The 8810-nt window shown below is 64.8% G+C and overlaps 1 long non-coding RNA gene across 2 annotated transcripts; it reads left to right on the forward strand.

Annotated features, from left to right (window-relative positions):
* The first annotated feature begins 2 nt into the window (after positions 1-2).
* On the forward strand, positions 3-8194 carry LOC123796361 (uncharacterized). 2 transcript variants are annotated; one of them, XR_006780732.2, is made up of 2 exons: positions 3-52; positions 3056-8194. It is a non-coding gene; the product is annotated as an uncharacterized LOC123796361 (long non-coding RNA). The 2 variants fall into 2 exon arrangements; XR_006780731.2 differs by having other exon boundaries at positions 17-82.
* Positions 8195-8810: the final 616 nt, after the last annotated feature.

The raw sequence follows: 8810 nt of genomic DNA on the forward strand, positions 1-8810 counted from the left end.
GGGTGGTTCTAAGCCTGTGGAGGAAGGTCCTGTTGGTCCAAGCTGTGCGGAGGTCAGGCTGCGGGCCCGGCTGGTGCAGGGGGTGAGCAGGGAGGAGGGAGGGCCAGGGGCTGGGGGCTCCCACTTGTCATTGACAAGCTTTGAGTGGTGTGTTCTTCACAACCCCCACTGGGTGGGCACCATCCCTCCCTGGAGAGGGAAACTGAGGCCTTGCAGTGAGCACCCGGTGCCCCGCTGGAGGAGGGTCCCCGCCCATCTGTTGCCGAGGAGGCTTGGGGGGGGGGTCAGTCTCAGGTCCGTGTTCTGTTGGATCAGGCAGCCCTGGGAGAGCTGGGTGGGAGGGTCTCCTGGGAAGTGGACACAGACACTTATCCAGGGACCACTGGGGGATCTCCATCGGGAAGGAAAGGAGAACAGTGGGCAAGTGGGCAGTAGGTTGGGGCCCTGGGTCAGGAAGGGAAGGTGGGGCTGGGGAGAAGGGATGGGGTGCTTAGATGCACCCAGCTCTGAGACATTTTGTCCCCCCCACACACACGGGGGACAGCACAGGGGACGAGCAGGAGGTGACAGTAGGGTTTACAGAGGCCCGGCTGCCTGTGTGTCTGGGGGGGCACGACGCCATCCCCCTGGGTGCTGCTTCTTGGGCTCCCCTCGGGTGTCTGTGGCCAGTGCTGAGGGCTGGGGCTGGGGCTGGGCGGGGCCCAGGGGCCTGTAAGGTGGGGGAGGGGATGCACCCGGTGGCCTCAGGGGAAATGCCACCGTGAGGGCAGGCTGGAAGGGACCTCTGCCCCGTCCGTTCTTCCCCTCTGAGCCACCTCGAGGCGGCCTCCAACATTCCGAGGGCGGCCATCAGTCCGAGGGCGCGTTCCGGGTGGGCCGGGGATGTGAAGGCTGCTGTGATCCTAGGTCCCCACCCAGAACTCCCTGGCCCCCCTCGTAGGGACTGGGTTCAGCCGCAGGTTTGTAACGAGGGGGCCTACGAGAGAGGTGGCAGGGAGGGTGGGGGAGCCAAGTGGGCAACATTCTGGCCCAGGCAGTGCCGGCGCGGGGGGTATCGTCCGGATCCCCCCCCACACACATATAACTCACACTGGAGAGGCAGGGCTCACTGAGCAGAAGCTGCTTCCAGCCCCCTGGGCCCCATAATTGACTAACTGCTCCAGACAGACCGCGGAGCTGGGAGATGGATGGCATTGCCTCGAGGGGCGGGGGCGTGTGGAGGCCCTGATTTCCAGGAAAGGCAGCCTGTTTCTCCAGGGCTGGCCATCGGGGGCTGGGAAGAGCAAAGTCTTGACCGGGACCAGCCAGGCGGGGACTGAGCCTGAGTGGCCTGGGCTGGGTGCATGGCCTGGGGCCGGCCGGCTCCTGCCTCAGTTCCCCCTTACATGAGGGATGGGCTGGTGCAGGTGTGCGGCTGTCGCCCAGCTCTATCAGTTAAGAACAGAAGCGACCCGGCAAGGAGCCAGCCATGTGTGCCCCTCTGGCTTCCCTATGTGGGGCAGGTTCTGGAAAAGGGCTCCGCCAGCAGCACTGAGCACCTGGTATGGGAGGTTCCAGGGGGCCCCATGCTGGCACCCCAGTCGGGCCACACCTGCTCGTAAGCCACCCCCCCTCCCCCGGGCATCCAGCTCTGTGGCCCTCACTCTGCTCAGGCCCTTGGCCAGCCCTTCTGCTGGGGTAGGGCGGGGGGCAGAAGTTCACCCCCAAGGAAGCAGTCATGGCCCCCAGCTGGGGGGCTGCAGTTGGGCAGGAGGGGAGGACGGTCACCCCTAGCGGCTAGGTGTTCAAATAACAGGCCCTTGGGCAGCCCCCCAGGGACAGCGCATAAGGCAGGGGTGGGGAACGTGACCTCCACAGGCCCCACAGACTTGGTGGTCTGAGTCTCCATGCTGAGCTGTTTCCTGAGCCCCCGCCTTCCCCTAGGCCCACGGAGGCCTGGAAGCAGCTTGCGGCTAGAAGGGTATTTCCTGCCCTGAGGGAATTGGCAGCCCCATGGACCTGTACTCCCAGCCTCCCTGCCATCTGGGACCCTGGCTACTCAACTCTCCCATTCCTTCATCCATCGGCCGGGCCGCTCCCTGGACCCCCAGTCCTCGGCCCCCCAGTGATGTGGCAGGGGAGGGACTGTAGCCCGGAGGAGACCCGGGTTTGAGGTCTAGCTTAGGGCCGTGAACTGTGAGCCTGGCACGCGTCTGCCCGTCTCTGGACCTTGGCTTTGGCCTCCAGACTGCAACGCCTCTGGGGCCTTTGGGCTCAGACCCCGAGGCCGCACCACCTGCCTGAAAGGCTGGGCTCACGCCTCTGGTGAGGAACTGCTTTGGCCACAAAAACATAGAACACAGAAACAGCCAGGACCCCACGTGGGGGACCCGAGGGGGGCTGGGGAGGGTGGGGTGGGAACACACCGGTCCTGGTACTGGAGACGGCACAGCACCTTAGCTCGGGCCTCCCTGGGGGTGAGTTGACCCTGCTGACCTCTGCTGGCCCATCGCTCACGTAGACCTCGCTGAAGCCCCAACACCCCCTGTGAGGTGATGTGGTCATAGCCCCATTTTTCAGGTAGGGAAACTGAGGCTTGGACGTGTTTAAGAGGTCTCCCGGTCATAGCCAGAAGGTGGCAGAGCCAGGATTTGAATCGAGTCCCCGCGAGGCGGTGACCTCAGTGACCCTGCCCTGAGGGTGACCATCCCCACATTGGCAGGTTGGATGGGCTCCGCCAGGGCCGGCAGAGAGGCGGGTGCCACCAGGTGCCACCTGCCCGTCTGCCTCACTGGTCAGACCAGGACGTGGATTGCCTGAGGCTCGCCCCCGCCACGGGGAGCCCTCGGCCCTTCCTCCGAGGAGGGAAAGAATGGGGCACCGGCCTGTCCCGCCGGGAGAGCCGGCCGGGCTCCTTGAGGGAGGGGAGAGAGCACAGGTGGCTCAGCTCGGGCTGCCTGTCAGGGGATGAGGGGCCCGGAGCGGAAGGCACCCGCGTGCGCAGCCCCTGGGGTTGGCAGAGCGGGGGAGGGGCAGGCAGCCTGGCTCAGCCCAGCTCTCGCCCGAGGGGCTCCAGCCCGCAGAGGCTGCAGGGCACAGGGGCCCCAGGGCTCTTTCGCAGGCAGAGGCCCCAGAGGGAAGGCAGGTGCAGCCCTAAGGAGCCACAGAGGTGGAAGCATCCGCGGGATGGACCGACAAACCAAGGTCGCCGTATCCAGACACCCTCGCGGTCTGCGCGGAGACGGGGCCTTCCGCAGAGGCACCCCAGCCACAGCTCCTCCATCCCACAGAGACAGGAAAGGGAACTCAGCCCGGCACGAGGGTGGGGGTGGGGCATCCGCCCTCAGCCGCCTGGCTGTCAGTGGGCCTCGAATGCCGTTTCGGAAACCAGACCAAGATTCCTGCTGAGGGTGGGCTGGGCGACGGGCCGGGTCTGGGGCAGCTCTGTGTCAGCTGTGACCCACACTGGAGCCTTCCCCTCTTCTGGCTTCAGCTCCTGGGGTCAAGGTTCTTGGAGCTTGGGCCAAGGGTCGGCAGGGAGTAACTGTGGTCTGGATGATACTTTGAGGGGAACACTGCCCTGAGACCGCCCTCTGGTAGGACGGGGGACAGGGGTCAGAGGCCGCAGGACCCCCCATCGCTTCCAGGAGCCCCCGCCCACAAGGCTCCCGGGTCCCTCATGGGGAGGCCATCACCCGTGGCCACACTCCCCATTACACGGGGCGGCCCTATGGCCTGCGGAGGCCAAGGCCAGCGGGGGGCGTGGCCCCGTCGCACAGCCCCGCCCCGCCCACCCCGCGGAGCCCCGCCCCGGCCCCGGCCCCGCGGAGCCCCGCCCCGACAGGAGCCCGCGGAGCCCCAGCCACCAGCCGTGGGCGGTAGCCCTGAGGGCTGATGCGCAGGGCCTGGAGCTGTGGAGACGGGCAGGTGCTCCCAGCTCTCGCTTCGGGCAGGGCACCCGCACCGCACAGATGGGGGACCGGGGTCATATGGAGGGGGATTGGGGTGCGGAGCTTGGGGCAGAGAGGGATGGCCTCCGGGCCAGGACAGACTCCAGACCTCAGGAAGGGGCTCCGGGCTTGGACTGGCTGCTTCTCTCACTGCCCACGAAGTGGGGGTGAAAAGGAAGACCCCGCTCTTTGTCTGAGGACATGGGGTGAGGAAATGGGGTAGGAGAGGAGAGGGGAGGGGAGGTGGGCAAACCTGGACTCACCACCTGGAGGCCCTGCGGGGGCTGGAAAGGGTCCCTCTGGGCTCAGGGACTGGCTGCAGGGGTGCGTGGCCTCTGTCTCCACACAGGCCCCGGGCTGGGCTGCAGGACCCCACGCACCAGAGCCTCCCCAGGCCAGGGCTGCGTGCAGACCTAGAGCCAGCCTGGGCTGGAGGGCGGACTTGCGCCCTGACTTCAGCCCCCATGGGACTCCAGTCCCAGGACACATGCCAGGAGGACGTGCACTGCTCAGTGCCAGCCCGAAAGCGTGTCCAGGACTGAGCGGCAGAGCCCCTCCCACAGGGGACGCTGGACTTCGGTTGGAAGGGAACCATCAGGCCGCACCAGCCGGGCAGAGCAGGACTGGCAAGGCACGCATGGCTGGGAGGGAAATTAGGACCCGATGCCACAATGTTCAGAAAAGCCCAGCCTTGAGCGGATGGGCTTTGCTGGAGACCCACCCCAAGTGGGAATGCATCAGTGATTAGGCCTAAAAGCTCAGGCCATTTAGCTTTTATTCGACTGGCAGAGAGGCCCTCTGTGCCCTCTGCTTTTTGCCGTTTGATTATATGTCTGCGCTCAAAATACCGCTCCTGGAATGCAGGCGGCGGCAGGACTCACTGGGATGGAAATCAATTTGATTAGGGAGCAGTCGATTACCGTGAGGACCGAGGCTGCGATCCAGGCAGAAGCCAGCTCCGCAGACATGGGACTTTCAGAGGACGCCCCTGTGTTGAGGGGCCCAAGCAGGAGGGGCCGTGGCTTGGGATGTGGGCACCCTGGGAGCACTCAGGGCGGGCAGCGTAGAGAGCTCCCTGCTGCTTTCTCCCTCCTTGGCCTTGGCATGTACTTAGCTCCTCTGGGCCTCAGTTTTCCCCTCCATCAAATGGGATCTGGCTGCCATAAAGGGGCCATGCTTATGCGTCCGCACTGCTGGCCAGGCGGGTTCTGCTCAGGCAGGGCAAGAACCCAGTTCCCCAGCCCGCATACACTTGGACCCCTGAAGGATGCCAGTGGGGGATTGTGTACCAAGAATCCAGGAAAAACTGGGTCCAGCAGCCAGAGCAAATGATCTGAGAGACAAGGGGGGTTGAGTGGGGACAGGTCCTGTGTGGCCAGGGCTTACGCTCCATGAGCCTTTCCCTGGCCTCTCTGAACCTCAGTCTCCTCCTCTGTAAAGGGAGCAGTAATGCCCACCTGGAAGCTGTCAAGGAAGGAGGGACAATGTCCATCATGCCTGCAGCACATTACGGGAGCAAGGGCACAGTGACCTCGCCTCCAGTCCTCCTCTGCTGAAGGCAGGGAGGGGAAGGGTCTGACCCTCAGCCTTCACCCCTAGGGCAGGCGGGTGCCTCTCTGAAGTGCATTCTCCTGGTGATCCCCCTAGCAGAGAGCTCCAGGGTCCAGGCACTTGCAGGTCCGGTCGGGGAGGCAGACGCACGCTGTCGCCTACACACACCAGAGGCCAGCCCCAGGGCTCCCCAGGCAGGCCTGGCACGGCGTGGGCCTCTGGCAGGACGCTCCCAGACGCTCAGCACCTCTGCGCCGGTCCCCACAAGGTGCCCTGGGCAAAGGCAGCTCCTGGGTGCATGATGTGGGGGCACAGAATGGGACCTGGACAGCCCCCTTCATCCCCTCTGCCAGGGGCGCTTGTGCAGTGAGCCCCCTGCATGCCTGTGCACTGCGGCCCTGCTCTCGGGAGCCAGACAGGCTTGCGACAGGGTCCCAGCTCCACCCTCTGGCTGGGAGGCTTTCCAAGGCACTTAACCTGTGCGAGAGTTTGTGAAATAACCATGTCTACCTTACCGGGGTGGCACGGAAATCGGACATCGTCTCTCCATTTGGTATTTATAGAGCACCAACTATGTGCACCAGACTGAGTGGCGCGTGGCCGGCGCTGGGGAACGGGGGCTGCCGATCTCGGAGCCTTGGGGGCCGTCCCCTGGCCTCCTCACGTGCCGGAGAACGCGGTGCCGGGCTCCATGTAACAGACGGGTCACCCGGAGGCTGCGGACGCTGGCTCCTGCCTCTCTGCTGGCGGGCCTGCCGGGCGACCCCTCGACGGCGCTCCACCGTGTCGGCCCCAACGAACTGCCGGCCGATGTCGAGACAAAACTCTGTCCTCCGTCCTTCACGGCGGCACCATTCACAAGGGCCAGAAAGTAGAAACTGCCCACGTGGCCATCCACAGACGGCGGGGGGTGGGGGGTGACCAAAACGGGTCCACCCGGTGACGGAGCGCCCCGCCCAGAGAAAGGAGAGACTTGCGGACTCACGAGGCCACGTGGATGAACCTGGAAGACGCGATGCTGAGTGAGAGAAGCCACACACAGGACGGCACGCACCGTGTGACTCCACTTACACCAACCGCCGGGGACAGGCAGCTGCACAGACGGGAAGCAGAGCGGTGGGGGCAGCCGGGGGGGCGGGGGGGGCTGAAGGGACTCACGGTTCCGCTGGGGGGAAACGCGCTGAAACTGGCTAGTGGGGTTTGCTGCATGGCATCATTAGGAAAGTACATGAGGCCACTGGATTGTACGGTTTATAATGGTTAAAATTGTAAATTTTATCTTTTGTGCATTTTGCCACAATTTTAAAAGTAACTCCTCATGGCCGGTGGGCGGTGGAGCTGCCTCAGGCCGGGCATCGCCCTCCACTGGACACCGTCCCGAACAGGGGCTCGGTGCGAGGGGCCCACGTCACCAGGGTGGGCTTGCAGGTGGGGGACCCGCCGGCCGCTGGGGCTGAGCGCTGAGAGCAGACAGGCGCGGGAGGGCGGGGGTCCCGGCAGAGGTGAGGTGTGGCTCTGCGCTCGTCGAGCCCACGTCTGTGCCGAGAGGTCTTCGTGTGAAAGTCCACTCCAGCCAGAGGTGCCGACCCTGCCCGAGCAGGTGGCTAGAGGCAGAAGCCTGGCCCACGCAGGGGCAGTGGACGCTGTTAGCCGCAGGGCGGAGCCGGGGGACCAGGGGCGCAGGAGGGAGCACGGCGGAGCACAGAGCCGGCTTGGACACTCTGGTCCCAGAAGGGGCTCCCTGACCCCTTCCAGGCCAGGAGTGACCTGGGTCAGGAGGGGCTTCCAAGGAACTTCCAGAAACCTGGGGAAGGGAGGGGAGGCGACAAGGCCAGAGGGGTAGAGGGCAAGTCATCCATCGCACAGGCCAAGCGACGGGATCAAAGAGCCAGGAGAGTCCCCGTCCCAATGCCCCCCAGGATGTCCCCACCCACCCCCGAGGTCAGCCACCAATTCACAAACCCCAACCCCTCCAGACTGTGGGAGAAAGGTGCTCCATCCCCCCCAGGCCTGTCACCCATCTTGTCCCCTTTCAGAGAGGTCCTGTGAGCGGCCCCTAGCCACACAGAGGCGTGGAGGAGAAGCCAGCATGCTTCCCTGAGTCCAGTGTCCAGGATGGGCTGTCGTGAGGGTCACCTGCTGAGGCAGTGGACCCACAGGCACCCACGATGTGTTTGTCGGACACCCTGGCATGTGTCCAGGGAGGGAGGCAGCCGAGGGTCCACGGCTCTCTGGGCAGCAGTTGAGGGCCAGGAAAGGCTTCCTGCTGGGGGTGCCCCAGAGCCGGTGCCGAAGGATGTCAAGGCAGAGGCACGGCCGGAGCAAAGATGGGGTTCCCAGAGCCGGCCGGGGGGCCCAGCCCTGGAGAGAGGGGATCTCCTGCGGCCTTGAATGCCAGGCTCAGACACCCCTGTCTCCCGTCAGACTCCGGGCTGGTTCTGGGGTTGTGCTCCCCGGGAGAGAGCCCTGGGCGGGGGGGGGAGGGGGGAGGGGGCGGTGGGGGGAGCAGGAGCCGCAGCTGTGCCTGTGAATCCCGGAACTGTGCTTCTGGGGGCTCGGAGTCATGTGCTCCCTGCATTTGTATTTGGTGCAGCAGATGGTGCGCGCAGTAACACTTTGAATTAAGGATTCTAGAAGCACATTAAATTTAGATTTAATAAGACAGTTATTGTATGGAAATTAAAGACCCATTGATTATTCTTTGGTTATTGAGATCCAAGCACTTACCGCATTAATCGCTGGATTGCGCGTGAGTGCCCAGGGGGAGCGGGTGTGGCTTCTCCGTCCCAGCCTCCCTGGGCACCTGCCCTGCCCCGACCTTTAGTGTCCAGAGCCCGGTCCCTGCAGGCTGTCCTGGAGGACAGCATGGAGTCCTGCATGAGAGAGGGATTGGGGGGCACCCAGCGTAGGTGGCTGCCTGGAGGCGGGGCAGAGGCCGGCCTGGGAGGGGAGCCCCGGAGCTCTGCTGAGCGGGCAGTGGGTGGGGGACGCTTCCTGGCCTTGTCCCGTCCCTCCCAGCACTGGCTCCCCAGGCTGTCCCCTCCGCCCACCCAGTGGGGGGTGGAAGAGCTGGGGAAGGGGTGATTCCGGGAGGAGGCTACCCCCCGGTCAGTCGCCAGCGGGCCGCCACTTCCCCTCACGCCAGGGGCTAGAAGCTGCTGAGTGCCTGGTGAGCTTCTGTGGCCGCAGTAAATCTGGTCACTTTGTCCCTCCCGAGACAGAAGTGGAGGTTCCTCTGGTCTCCAGATTGCGGGAAACCAGCTTCCCCCCAGAGCAGATGAGCACCCCTCGCTACAGTTCCCGTAACTGGAGGCTGGCCGTGCTATTGAT

The sequence above is a fragment of the Ursus americanus genome, chromosome 18, assembly GCF_024610735.1.
Source record: "Ursus americanus isolate L20-20 chromosome 18, mUrsAme1.1.p, whole genome shotgun sequence".
NCBI classification, from domain to species: domain Eukaryota; kingdom Metazoa; phylum Chordata; class Mammalia; order Carnivora; family Ursidae; genus Ursus; species Ursus americanus.